The sequence below is a fragment of the Lissotriton helveticus genome, chromosome 9, assembly GCF_964261635.1.
Source record: "Lissotriton helveticus chromosome 9, aLisHel1.1, whole genome shotgun sequence".
In the NCBI taxonomy this organism is placed as follows: Eukaryota; Metazoa; Chordata; class Amphibia; order Caudata; family Salamandridae; genus Lissotriton; species Lissotriton helveticus.
The window spans coordinates 599,700,293-599,715,196 of NC_136070.1; the positions used below are offsets into that span (position 1 = coordinate 599,700,293).

The 14,904-nt window shown below is 41.8% G+C and overlaps 1 protein-coding gene across 1 annotated transcript in view; it reads right to left on the reverse strand.

The window, feature by feature from the left end:
• The window catches only part of RTN1 (reticulon 1), a 566,864-nt gene that overhangs the window by 200,029 nt on the left and 351,931 nt on the right, over positions 1-14,904 (reverse strand). The gene's annotated exons all lie outside the window — the stretch shown is intronic.

The window sequence follows — 14,904 nt, forward strand, 5'->3', positions numbered from 1 at the left end:
TGAAAAGAGAGTGGAAGGGAAAGATGAGAAGGTGAAAAATGAAAAGCAGTTAATGATGGGAGGTGGCGATTAAGAAGAAACGTGGACGTAGGGCAGAAAGTGAAAGAAGAATGGAGAGAAGGGAAGGAGTAAGGTGTGAAGGGTAGGAAGAAAAGCAAACACTGAGGAAGAGCAAAAGGAGAGTACACCTCTGATTTATTAAATATACAGTAATTAATTATGTACAATTGATGGGTGACAGGGCTATATAATTCTAGGCTTGTCTCATCAATGCAAAGCTGCCCTGTCCGAGACAAACAATAGCGATTTAGGACACCATGTCCCTGAGTGGCAAGTTTAAAGCACACCATTTGCGCAATCACTGTGAAAGCACGTGCCATTGTTGGTTCTAAGGCCTAGTTCTTTCAGAGTGTATATGATCATGGTGCTCCCCAACCTCCTCAAGCTTGGTGTACGCGCCGCCAAAAGCGATTGTTGCATCAGGCGCCAGGAGCGCTAAAGCCAGCGCTGCCAACACGTTCACTTAGAAACTCATCAATTCATCCAATCACATTGACTTGAGTATTGAAAAATACATCACAAATTAACTAACTCCATTTAAGATAGAAACAATGTAATTTTTTTAATTATGGCTTCCTTTTACAATTTGTCCACTTCAGGCTTGTTTGCACAGGTCTGCCTGTAGTGTATCCTAAAAATTCTAAATTTTAACAAGAGTGCACCGAATCATTTGCACAACATGAATGACTCTTTAGTCCTCAAGAGGCAACAGTGGTGGAAGAACGAAAAAGTCATATATGACTCTTTCAATTTAGCTCCTAAATGATAAATCATTGTTCCAAACAGCTACCCTTTCCGTTTCATAATAATTCAATTACATACAGTGTAGCAGGTCAGGGGTGGCACTTTACCATAAGTGGATTTAATTAAGGAGACAGACAATGGTTTCCGCAGTATACTATTGCTCATTTTGCTATTGGACACTTTAATCAACCAGCATGCATGTTTGGATCAATCAGTCTCAGCTGTTGTGTTCATTCATCTAGTAATTGAATTTAGTGGAAATGAAATGAAAGGACACACTTGCAGAGACAATGCAGCAAGTATGTGAAATTCTATCACATAACTACTTTCCTGCTATTAACTAACCTGCTTCAGCCCACTGCCAACCACATTTTAAATCACAAATCGCATACACTTGTGGTTCTGGATGAGGATATTGTTTATAAAAGCTTTCTTTGTTTAGGGTTCTTGTAAGCCAGTTTTTTTTTTAATTTGGTAAAGTCAAAAGCAACTTGTAGATTAGAAACTGCCTTCATTTCATGTATCTACTATTTCTTTTGCTATTTTTTCCAACAACTGTGGACTTCTTATATCCTACAGCTGAGCTAGTGGGAACTATCTTTTGCGAAGAAAACACAATAAAAATGCATACAGTCCTAGTTTTCAGGATGTACGTTGTTACAACGCATGCTTTTACTGCGTTGGGGGGTGCTGGATAGTGAATAGTTTAATTTACTATTCCAACTCCAGTCCCCGTGGATAGTAGGGAAGGTGTTGGATAGCAAATTAAACTATTAGCTATCCTAGAGCGCCCCCAGCGCAATTCGTTGTAATGACTTGCGTTGAAAAACCTGCGTTGTAAAGGCACTGCGTGGTAAAAGTTGCGTCGTAAAGGATCTTTCCCTAGTTTTCATGGCAAAACACACACATGACAAAATCAGCAAGGGCCCTCCCAGCGCCAAAAATTATTTTCTCCCTGATCTTTGAGGGATGATGGGCTAGTCACATTGTGTTATGTCACATTGTGATGACTGGGTTCAGCCTGTCCTGCTATGCCGGCTGCCCAGCTGCTCCCTGCAATGCTGCTACGGCCTGTGCCATGCAATTAGAGTGCTGGCAGTTTCTAAGTGTAGAGCAGCATGTGTACACCGTAGTTAGTGGTTGGCCATAAGTACTTCGAAAGCAGAACTAAAGACAGCTCCAGGTCAGTGCTGATGAAAATGCATGCTACAAGTATGCACTCTTTTTTCATCTCAGAAAGGCAGGGCAGCAAAATAAATCTACGGAGGATTTCATAGCATTCTGCTATGAAACAAATACAGGGGCAGATGTATCAAGATTCCATTTTGCGATTTCTAAATAGCGATTTTTAAGGAATCGCTATTTAGAATTAGCAAAATGGAATGTATGTAAAAAATCGCTAATTTTTAGCGATTCCTTAATCTTCCTTAATTGCGAATTCGCATTTTGCAAATTCGCAATTAAGGAATAATTTCCCATGCATTCCTATGGGCCAGGAGGCCCATAGGAATAATTGTGAAATAATTCTCAAATTGCGAATTCGCAATTTGCTAATCGCAAATTGAGAATTATTTCAAGGGTGCAGGGGTGTCTCAAAGACACCCTGCTGCACCCCTGAAATGTACATGTGTGTGCATATGGCGCACCTACATGCCCTATGGGCATGTGTGTGCATCACATGCCACCTTCAAAAATGCCAAATTGTGCATTTTTAAAAGAATTCGCAAATTAACATTAACTTCAAGTTGGTGTTAATTAGCGATTTCTTATCCAAAATTCGCAATACAAAAATGCTACATACATAGCATTTACGGAATCGCAAAAATTGCGATTCCTTCAATGCTATGGCAAAATAAGGAATCGCAAATTTTTGCGATTCCGTAATTTGCGAAAATTTGATGCATGCCAAAACATGCAAAAAGACCGTTTGCGACTCGCAAAGACCGAAATTCTGCAAATTTCAGCCTTTGCGATTCGCAAAAGGCTTGATACATCTGCCCCTAAGTGACTCAAGCGCAGACTCTGGCAACCATGGGTCGGATTTTACAAGGCAATAAATCAGGCCCTTGGCTTGAAAGACGTGAGATTAATCAAATGTGTCTTTATTCCATATATGTATTTATTTTTGGTGCAGCTCTTGTTGCTTTAATGAAGTAAGTAAATCCAATCTATGAAACTCATACTTGTACTGATCGTGGGCGCTTGTTTACATTAACTTCAGAAGTTCCCCGACGGAAATGAAACCCTGTTCCTTGAGGAAGGCAGGCGCGATCTGCTGATGTAACATCACTAACCTGATGAAGTCGCTCTTTTAATATGCCTGGACGGGGTGGGCCTTCCTATGAGGACATACCAGGCAGCAACAGAGGAAGAGTAGGAATTAATTTTTAATAATTACCAGGCCATCTGCTGGAGGAGAAAGATCGCATAGACCAGACCCGGTGAAATAAGTACCGGTGCTGAGCACCACAAAAGCACCGGCACAAATTAAGCACTGGCCCAAAATGTTGACAAATAAGGGGATTGAGCCATAGGGCAATAGGTCTATTATTTACGGTAATCTTTAATACCAAGAGCCCTAGTGTTCCCCGTCAACAGCTTGGCCATTGGGGGGAAGGGCGGGGGATAGGGGTGAGCTTCAGATTTTCCAACAATCACGCTCATATCTAATATAAAAATACATTATACGAGGCAAGGAGCATGAGAGGGGCTTAAGGGGCAGTGGAAAGAGAGAGGAATGCAGATTGGTAGGGGTACTAAGTGAGGGAAAACATAGTGGGGCAGATTTAAAAGCCCCTTGCGCTGCCAGTGCGTCACTTTTTGTGATGCACCGGCAGCGCATTTTTATGCCCCATATTTACAAGGACAGTAAAAGCCACCCTGCGTGGCTTTTCTTGTCCTTGTAAATACTGCCCCACTACACACAGCACTTTGCGTGAAAGGGGCGTTCCAAGGGTGTAGCTGTGGGTGTTCCCAAGCAACAGCCATGGAACCTGACATTTCCAGATGTACAAGAAATCGTAAATCTGGAAATGCATCTGAATGGCGTAGGGAGGAGCAACAAGGAGAAATGTATTCATTTCTCCTAGTTTTTTTCCCTCTTTCTATGCCTGCTACATTCTGCAGCACACATAGAACGAGGAAATACCCTCTAATGTTTGTTTATGTAAAGGAAGGTGTCCCTTCCTGCACATAAACAATCCTTTAAATAAATTATGTTTTACAAGTTCTATGTGTGCTAATGCAGCACACATAGAAGTTGGAAAACGCCATTTCTGATTGTTTATGTGCAGGAAGGGAACCCTTGCTGAAAATAAAGAATCTCCCCAAGATGCAGGCATCCTTTCACCATGGTGCAAGGGTGCCTTTACCGGCGCATGGCCGCAGTTTGTGCGCCAGCGCAGAGGGAAGCACAGAGATGCGACATATTGTAAATATGTCGCATGCCTGTGCTTTGAAAGTGACTCAGTGCGGCACAGCAAAATGGCTTGCGGCACGCAGTGAGTCACTTCCCTTGTAAATCTGGCCCAGTATTTTTTTAAACTTACCAACATTTTTTAACACTTTGAAACAGAGAAAGGGGTAGAGTGTATCTGCATTTTTTTCTGTGTATTTAATACTTCCTGGTAAATAAGATGTTGGGACGCTCAAGCTTTTTTTACGTCTCGTTTTATGATTTGTATTTGTTCTCATATTTAGTCAGATATTTGATTTATTAGTCAATATTATTAACTTAGCTTCTATATGTTTATTGTCTTCATACATCATGAAGTTGCTATCTTAACGTTGACTATATTGTCAACCTTTTTAAATTTAACAGCGATTTTAATTCAAGCAAAATCTCGAGAGATAGATTAGGAGCCATGGCTCCAATTTAGGGGCTTACTTAGGGGCCGCTGGTCAAACATTTTTTGCGACGCTCCGGTGGCGCAGGGGCCTGCTCCATGTTTACCAGGCAGAACTAAGCCTCTTTTTTGGGCTTAATGCTGTCTTGTAAATATTGTTCCCACTAACACAGTTTTCTGTGTTGAAGGGGCATGCAATGGGTGTTGCTAGGGGCGTTCCCAGCAACATCCATGGCTTTTTGACACTGCCCCAGATGTACAAGAAATCCCAACTCTGAGGCAGCACCAAAAACGTGCACCTCCCCAGGGGAGACATAAGTGATGCACAACAAGCAGAAATATCTTTATTTTTCCTCTTTTTTCCTTTTTCTATGTGTGCTGCAAAATGCAGCACACATAGAAGGAAGAAAATGTCTCTTGTGATTGTTTTTGTACAGGAACAAAAACAATCATCCCCACAACGCAAGCCCCCTTGCACCATGGTGCCAAGGTTCCTGCTTTGGCGCACGGAAGCCCATTGTGCGCCAGCGCAGGGGAAAAGGACAGGAATGCAGTGTAGCTGATATATATAGTGCATTCCTGCCCTTTTCTTTTGCCGTAGGGCAGCGCAGCAGGAAGGGCAACGGTGCTGCCCTACCGGAAAACTCATAAATGAGGTCCGGAGTGTTGATATTGTTGAATGTATGAATATATTTGACATATTGCTTTAAAAACATATTCTACTTAAAAATATGAAGCTGAACTAGCGCTTCATCCCTTTCCTTCACTTTTCCTCTGCCCTGTTTGCCCTGAAACACATCTTCCCCAAAAAGGGTCCCTCCTAGAGAAGGCCCTGATGGCCCTGATGAACAGCAGACAAGGGAATGCTTATATTAACCTGCCTGACTGCCTGACCACCTCCGGAAGCACAGGGTGAGTATGCAACGCTCCTCCATGTCAGCTCATAGCCTCCTCTGTTGTCTCAAGTTAACCCCTGTATGGCTTGAACCTATTATCCCCCACAAAGTTTTAATTCAATCAATTACAATGTCAAAGAACAACGGAACTTATACCAGCACTAAAAAGAGTGTGTTTGTGTACTTGCAAGTTATAAGGCACAGGACGTACGGAGTAAATCTGGTGTGTGAACATGTGACTTTTCCAACATCCACAAAACCATAACTTTATGAAGATTTTATTCAAAAGGGAGGACCTGTGAAGCAGGACTCTTCAAGAGCTCCACAAAGAATGTAAAACTCTCAAACCCAGGGGTAAGTGTTTTCTACTACTATATGACAACAGACTTTTAATCAAATCAAACATATTTATCACAAATTTACAACTAATTCAGTTTAGATAAACCATCTTTTTAGGATAAGAGAGGAACTACGAGTCTTATTTATGAGAGGATTATGTCAAGTATGCAACACGCAACCGGGTAAAAGTGTGACACAAACCTGTAAGTAAGATTTTTGATGCCACGCAAAGCCACTTTGTAGGGCTGTGAGTGTATCAAAAATCTGAAGTAACTGGAGCAAATCGCTGTGTTGCGTTCCTCTGCCCTGGGAAGGCGTTCCATGTGTGTTGTGTGGGTGTTGAAACGCAACTCTCATAGATTTTGACCCATCCCCAGATTTACAAGATCTTGTACACTAACCCAGGGGTGGCCTAATGAGGAGAAATATCTCTATTTCTCCATGTTTCTTCATCTTTCTGTTAGTGCTGCACTCTTCAATACACATAGAAAGTGGAATATGCCTCCCAGGAATGTTATTGTGCAGGAGGTGTCCCATCCTGCACGAAAACAATTCTGCATGCAACACAAGCACCCTTGCACCATGGTGCAAGAGTGCCTGTGTTGGTGCTTGGCTGCCAACAGGGCACCAACGCAAGGGAAAGGACAGAAATGCGCTGTATTGCCTTAAATACGTCTCATTCCTGCCCCTTCCCTCTCATGCAGCACAGCAAGGTGACTTGCTGTGCTGCACTGTGTGACTTCTTCGTAAAAGAGTCCCTATTTCTTTATCCTGATCAGACAGTCGGGCAATAGAGCTAACCCTAAAGCCATGCAAAGCAGCTGAACATAGTTAAAGATAAGCCCGCCAACTCACTGGGCTGGAGCTTTTCTACCTGCACCAGACTTCATCAGCCTATCCGGCCGTACCCCATTTAAACTGCCATCAATTTCATACAATGCTGGCTGTGACTGAAATAAAATGCTTATAGCCATAAAAAATGTCCCTTTCGTGCTTACTTATTTCTGTGGGAACCTAATTGTTCCACCCTCGGCTGAATGGAAATGAACTAAATAAAAGTATACATTATACAGATTGATTTAAAACAACTGACTGACTCTGTCTCCTTATCATAAAAAATCTTACATATTTAATTTATGTAAAATGCACTAATGGTTAAAAAAATACTGTATCTTTCATATATCACATATCATACATAGATTAAAAACATACATCAATAAACAGTTTTTAAGAAACAGTGTCTTTGTAATTTTTCTCTAATGCGTCTATAGTTCACTCTTGATTTTTGTCATACAGAAAGTGTTTTCAATCCAATAGAACACATTTAAAAAAAAGACTGTCAAAGTGTTTACAATCAAAATAGAACACATTAAAAACTCAAGTAGATTCGATCCAAACACATTAACAATAACTCAAGAAGATTCTGTTGACCCAGCATTTCGGTTGCACTTGAGATGGTTCACATCACCTTCTTCAGTACAACTTTAAAAATAAATCATACACAGATTCTAGGTGGCAGAGAAATATGATCAATGGAATCAGTCTAGATAATGTAGATAACTTCAAACAACTGAAGCATCCAGCTGTACCATACTTTAGTACAAACCATTTGCCTAAAAGGGTTACTACTCCCCTTTTTTGCGTGTGTAGTCATGCACGTTAATTAGGATGACATTTAAGTGGGCTAGGCTATGGCCATTCCTCTACTACTCTTAATGGATCCTGAAGGATGGGTCTCATGGATAAAACAAGCCCCCCCTCCAGAGGCTGTTTACCTTGTTCTTCCTCTCAGTGTAGTTTCACTGATCCATGCCACTAGAAAGAAAAGAAGATTAAACTGGGACCTTATATAGTCTATACCTCTATATTAATTTTAGATTCTGTATATGGCATCTAGGTCTATCTCAGCTAGTACTTCTATGTGTGTGCTCATAGACTACTGGGCATTGGGCACTAGGCATTCCTCCTATGAAGCAAGGCTTACTACCATTTCTCTGTCGCTCAACAGTACAGGCAGCAATCCACAGGCTAGCCTCTCGGCTGTATCTATGTAGGGCTCTTCAAGCCCACATCTTATTTAACATTTTTATTGTGCTCAAGATGCTCTTTCCTTTCCTCAGGTCCCTCATTATTGGTCAATGACATCTATCGCTCAACCAGCAGCATGGGTCCAAAACTATTCCATGATTCCAGCCGGCACTTTCAATCCGTGCCCTACGTCAAACATTGGCAACCTCCTCATGAGATCTTGCATTGGGTAAAGAGGGGGATGAAACCTCCCATGGTTGTATGGGCTACGTATGCCCACCTACTATCACTTCGATGTTCAAGTTTTTTTTCTACAGTCTAACACTGGATCACCATTGGACCAGTTGAAAAATAGAAAGTCTATCCTTTTATCAGAAGATTTAAAGAAGAAGGAAGCTCTGTAACAAATCAACAGAAATTAAGTTGTGACTTCCATGAAAGGAGTGTGGTAAGTGCGCAATTAGTAGTACAATATAGGGATATGCAACCCCTAACAAGATCGGGGAACATAAAGTACAATTACTTTATTCATATATATGTACAGAGAGGAAGCATCAACATATCACTGTGGGACATCAGAATGGATTATTCTTAAAACATCTGCCACATTTTAACAGTAAGTCCCAAGGGTTGTTGAACATACTTAATGATCCGAATATATAATTAAAAGGAAGCACAGTGGTTTGTCCTTAATATTATACAATAAATTACAGGAAAGAAAAAGTCATGTGGGCCCCTCAAGTGAACCACTGAGTCGCCTGGATTGGTAAAACTACACTGAGAGGAAGAATAAGGTAAACATCCTCTGAAGAGTGGGTTTGCTTTATCCATGGGGCCCATTCTTTGGGATCCAGTAAGAGTAGTAGAGGAATGGCCCTACCCTATCCCACTTAAATGTCATCCTAATTAATTTGCATGACTACACACACAAAAAGGGGGGTAGTAACCCTTTTAGGCTAATGGTTTGGACTAAAGTATGGTATAGTTAGATTAGTCATTGTTGGGAGTTATCTAGATTGATTCCACTGTTCATATTTCTCTGTCTCCCAGAATCTATGTATGCTTTTTTTTTAAAAAGTTGTCCTGAGAAGTGTGGTATGCACCATCTCAAAAGCCACCGAAAGGCAGCGTCAACAGAATCTTCTTGAGTTTGTAAATGTATTTTGATAGAATCTGCTTGAGTTTTAAATGTGTTCTTTTTTTATTGTAAACACTTTGGCAGTCTTTTTTTCATTGTGTTCTATTGGATTGAAAACACTTCATGTATGACAACAATCTCGAGTGAAATATAGAAGCATTAGAGAAAAATTAACTGCAAAGACATTGGGGCATATTATCAAGGGGTTTTATCTCCGCTTTTTTGGCTTTAAAAGCCAAGAAAGCGGAGATAAAATTATCTCCCTATTACCTAGCTGTCGCTAACACCAGTTAGCGACAGATAGTAGGAAATAGCGACCATCTTGGGCCCCACTTTGCATGTCAGTGATATTTATCACTAATGACATGCAAAGTGGGCGTGCCTGGAAACAGTCGCTAACATCGCTATCTCCTATTACCAACTTTTGGAGATATTTGCGCTAAGCGCGAATATCTCCAAAAGCTAACACCTGCCCTGAGCAGTTCTTAGCCATGTTATCCAATGGGAGGTGGATAACATGGCTAAGAGCATTAGCTCGGTAATGCATGAATATCGCTGACTTTTCAGCGATATTCATGCATTGCGGCCGTTTTTTATCGCATTTGCGATAAACCTTGGTAATACCAAGGTTTATCTGCGATAAAAATCGCCGCAGCTCAGCGGTAAAATTTTGTCTCTAACCAAGCAATAGCGATAATTATCGCTATTGCTTGGTAATATGCCCCATTGTTTCTTAAAAACTGTTTATTGATGCATGCTTTTATTCTATGTATAATATATGATATATGAAAGATATACTCTATTGTTTGTATCATTACTGCTTTTCACATAAATACATAGGAATGATTTTGTTTAGTAAGGAGACAGTCAGTCAGTTTTTTAAATCAATCTGAATAATGCATACAATTATTTAGTGCATTTACATTCAGCTGAAGGTAGTACAATTGGGGTCCCACAGAAATAAGTCTGCAGGAAAATAAATTTATTTTGGTTTAAGTATAAAACCGTCCTGCCCCTTTTGGCAGTGAAGGGTGACTCTCTTTGTACTGGGACTAACACAAAATACACAATTACTTTCAAAGTCATCATTTTACTGCGCCAACCAACTACCAATGAAAAAAAGTTCTATATGTTTGAATTTTGAAGTGAATGGAAGGTGAACTTTCATCACTTCAGAAAACTACAACAATTGTACCAAATCAAAAAATAAATAAGAACAAATGATTGCTACGGAGATAGTATTGCAAAAGATAAAATCATCTTCTTATTGCCATATACAATTCATGCATGTTCAATATTTGTGTCACACTAAAATCGAATAGAGAAGTTTTTGAAATACTGTTGTAGTTGTAGATTTATTAATTCAAATTAACGGACAAAATAGTTGAGTGAGTGTGGTGTTACACTGTGACAAGTTTTGGTATGATGTTGTTTAATAGTTAATGGACAATAAGCATTGTCATTCCAAATATAACCCATAACTACGTGTTCTTGTGCTCTTGTTGTCACTTTCTAAACTACAATTGTAAGTACATATTCACTCTGGTATTCAGTGGGCTTTGCACTGACGTTCAGTGCTGAACAAAAATCAAAATAATTAAGTAAAGAATATCCCATATGGTCATCAGCAGGAAGGGAGATGTCAACAAACTGGTTGGTCTATGCACAGGTGGTTGTAGGCATGCTTTAGAATGGGGCGTAGTCATTGAAGACGGGTTTTTGTGATCTTATATTAAGATTTATATATTGAAGTGATCCAAGACCAGTGGGAAAAATAAACAGCGTGTAATATCTTCCTCCGTAGGGGTGAGGAGTGCAAGAGTTGGGAGAAAGACCATTAATTGCTTGAGACATCCTGGTATAAGTTGCAGTTTCCAGGCTAACTGTTTATGTAGTCCTTGTAAACATTCACTTTAAATCATACCTAAATATTGGCAAAGCCAACAGGCCTAGCAATTACTGCTGGCCTTTTAGCTTTGTGAATGCTTGCTTTGGTTTGTCATGTGTTTTGTAAAACTTTACTATTAGGAATGCTGCTGGGCCCTCAACATTCTAAAAAAAATTGGCGTCCAGCAAAAAAATATTTATAGATCCTGAAAAGCACATATTGATGTTGTTGCAATTGAAACTGAATGAAACTACTTTATGTGTAGATGTGCTCCTTGTGAAAGAGCAGAATGCTGTCACTCAAAGTGAAGATAGCCAATAGATGAAGTGGGATGACTTCAATGTCCCATACTGTATGCTGTAGTGGGCGGATGAAAAATGTGAATGACACATTAACAGACCAATGGATGAAGAGGGCTGGCTGAATGCCCTTATAACTAATTATATAATATGTATAATTGTAGTAAAAGCAAAATATCTTGGTTAACGCCTGAGCCTAATTAGCAACGTTCAGTTGTTCCTCCAAGACCAGAGATTTTCAGGTTTTCACAGTAAGGCCACTTTGAATTGTTCAGCTTGGTTCCTGTTTCTACCCTAGTGTCTGCCCCTTAACGGACCCCAGTGCTGTTATCCAGACAACACTCTTCCTGTGGCCATACACCATTCATTAACAAAGTACTATTCATTTACATATGCAAGACATTTATTTAAATATTCGCCTAATCTAAACATCCTGTACAAACATTAGTAGAGAGGGTAAAGCAAATTAGAAGCGTATATTTTGCGAAATCACGTTTACATTTTCAAGTTAATACAATGCTGCACACATGGCTTATTCACAGACTGAAAACATTGCTGCAGATCGGATTAATATCATGGTAATTGTTTTGCAAATGACTCCAATTAACCTACATAAGAAAACTGCATTGCTCTGACAACAACAAATTGGTCTTTATTTTGGGAGCAGGAGTTCAAAGATATATTTAGTAAATACAGGCGGCTTTAGCGATGGTGGCGCTTGGTGTGACAATCATTTTTGGCACCCCCACACCCCATGACCGCCTCCTCAGATTCTATCACTATCACTGGGCAAAAATGCCCCTCATCTCTCCAATCATAAGTTATTGCTAAACACAGCGGCTCCCCCTGATGTCAACGCCCCCTCCACATGTCAGCACCCAGTGCGGCCACACCAGTCGCATTGCCCTAAAGCTGGTCCTGAGTAAATATATATTAGGCGAGCCATCTGCCCCTACCAGTAGGTATTAATGAAGAAATACATCCAAAAAGCACTTAAAGTCCGAGTGCATTACAGAAAGATCAGCCCCATACGGAACATTAAACTCCAAAATCACATTGGTTTAAGTGGAGCGTCACCCATATAAATTCAATTTGACTTTACACTGACGGTGTTGGTTCTTCATTCAGGTACAAAATAATTTGATGGTATGAAAATGAGGGACCAGCAATCTCCAGAAGAGAAAACAGTAGTCGAACATGCACAGGGCAGTTAAGTTAGGGAAATAATGCAAAGCAAATGTTTAAAAAAAAAACAGAGTCCAATATGTAAAAGATATAACTTATGGCAGCCAATTTATTTATTTATTTATTTATTTTTGAAATTTGTAAAGCGCAAACAAATGCCCTTGGGCGTCTTGGCGCTACAGATTCAGTGCAGATGTAAGAAAGGCTGGGTTTACTGATTGAACAGCTGCGTTTTTATCATTTTGCGGAATTGAAACAGTGATGGAGCAGAGCGGATCTTTAGTGGTAAAGCATTCCAAAGCTTGGCTGCTGTCACCACAAAACGTCTGTCTCCCCAGGCCATTGTCCTAGTACGAGGCACCAATAGTTTCAGCTTTTGTGTAGTGGAAAGCTGAAATAAAGCCTGCGCACACACACACACGTACACACACACATAAGCACCACCCACACACCCACTCACCACCCTACGAGCCACTAGCTCAAGTCAGGCTGGAGAGTGAAGCCTGGTTCTGGCACAACTCGAGGTCCCGAAGCCGATGAAAGCTCGAGCCAGAAGCATGGTTTTGCCTCAACACGAAGTACCTTTAGTTCATGGCGAGCTGAGCTTTCATGTGGCTTCTCCCTGCCACCCTTGCTCTAACATCATGCACAAAAAGATAAAATCAAAGTATTAACATTTGAGGTACAAATAGAGACAAATAGATACACATTTAGTGCAAAGGGGTGGCTACTGCTTAATGGTAGAGGAGCGCCGTCCCCCTGCTAAAAGATGAAAAATAAAATGATAATAAAATCATTTTATTATCATTTTAGTTTTGCCTGTTGGACAGTAGATGACGTAAGTCTTCAGCGGGGCTAGGCTAGGCAATCCTGTGTGATAGCGTGATAGAGAGAGGAGTGGTGGGCACTTTTAAGTGCGCATGTCAGTTTGGCCGGCCGTCTTAGGCCAGCCAAACAGGCTGGCCGCTCAGACTAATCCCAGCACTTCTCTCATGCTGGGGAAAACATGAGAGAAGCACCTGAATTGGCATCTGAGTGACTGCACAGTGTGCAGCAGAAGTCGAGGATCGGGAGAGAGGAGCAAGGCAGAGGCCATCGGAGCAGCAGGCAAGTGAAATTTTAATAATTTTAATAATGTCTTCCATTTTGATTATTTTCCTACCCCTGCAGCACCACTAAACAATGGGAGCAGCCGCCACTGTTAGTGGCTAATTTGTAAAAAGTGAAACCAGAAAAAATTGATTCATCATAGCGTCCCCACTCATCCAAATTGTGTGATCTTAGGCACCTTCTAATACATGAGTTCAGAATACCAGCTGCACAAAAACCAATTGTTTGATATAAAATTGGGCAACATACAGGGCTCACATGACGACTGTCTTACCTCATAATTTACTAAATGCACTGTTGCCAGGGTTGGGAATGGGGCAGGAATAAGTTTATGTTTAAAACTAGGACTTTTAATAAATACTTCTCATTGCAGTGCAATAATGTGGTGTATTAATGTCAAGGCTTCCACGTGATAAAGAAATACACTTTAGAAAAGTTTGAAGATACTATCATATTCACGTATGCTTGTTTTATGATTTACATAGCGAACGTTTTCCTCACATGAATGCGGCTGCCCGAGGCCACCGCAGGAGGCCACTCAAGAGGGCGGCCCTCTAGTGCCCTCGGGCATTCCACACCCCCTTTTCCCCCATAGGAGCAGGGACTCTCAGGGAGTCCCCTCCTGGGAGCGGACAGTGCCGCGTCATGTCCGGTGCGATAGGCGGGGCGAGGGGTATATATCCCCCCCTCGCGACACCGACGACCTCTTTGTCGCCGCACCGGACACGCGCGGCCGCTGCCTCGCAGGACACGCCGTCTGCAGCCATGAGCGTCCTTCATTGTGCCGCGTCGCGCCGTTTGTCGAGCTGTGTCGGGATTTCACGGTGAGTCCAGGTCACTGGGGCTATCCCAGTGTCCGTTGGTGGCTCACGGGTAATGTTGATGCACAGCGATGCAAGGAGTTGAGACATGGATACTTGCCCCAGCTGGACACACTGCGTGTCCTGGGTCTGGCGTCGGTGCTTTGATGAGTGCGGGGGCATATCTGTGTGGGCATAGTAATCTGTTTTAGCGAGGCCTGCCCCGGGCAAAGAGCTGCGCGTCCTCTCCCCGGTTCTGCAGAAGTTAATACCCTCGAGGAAGGGAGCTGTGGTGAATTTACGGACCCCCCTCTTACGCTACAGATGGTGATTTCGTGGTCTAATGGATGAGGCGTCCGTCCTCGGACCAGAGGACTGGGCGTTTTGCGTGGAGCTGTACCCTGGGTGAGTCATAACCCCCCCCTCTTATAAAATAGATATGACCTCCAACGCCTAGCAATTGCCGGGGCGGCGGTCTGCTCGAGGGGGGCTGGGTTCAGCGCCCTGGGGCCCAGGTTCATTTTCCCCGTGCTCTACGGGTATTTCGCGTTTCGGCGCCATGCTGGAGTCGG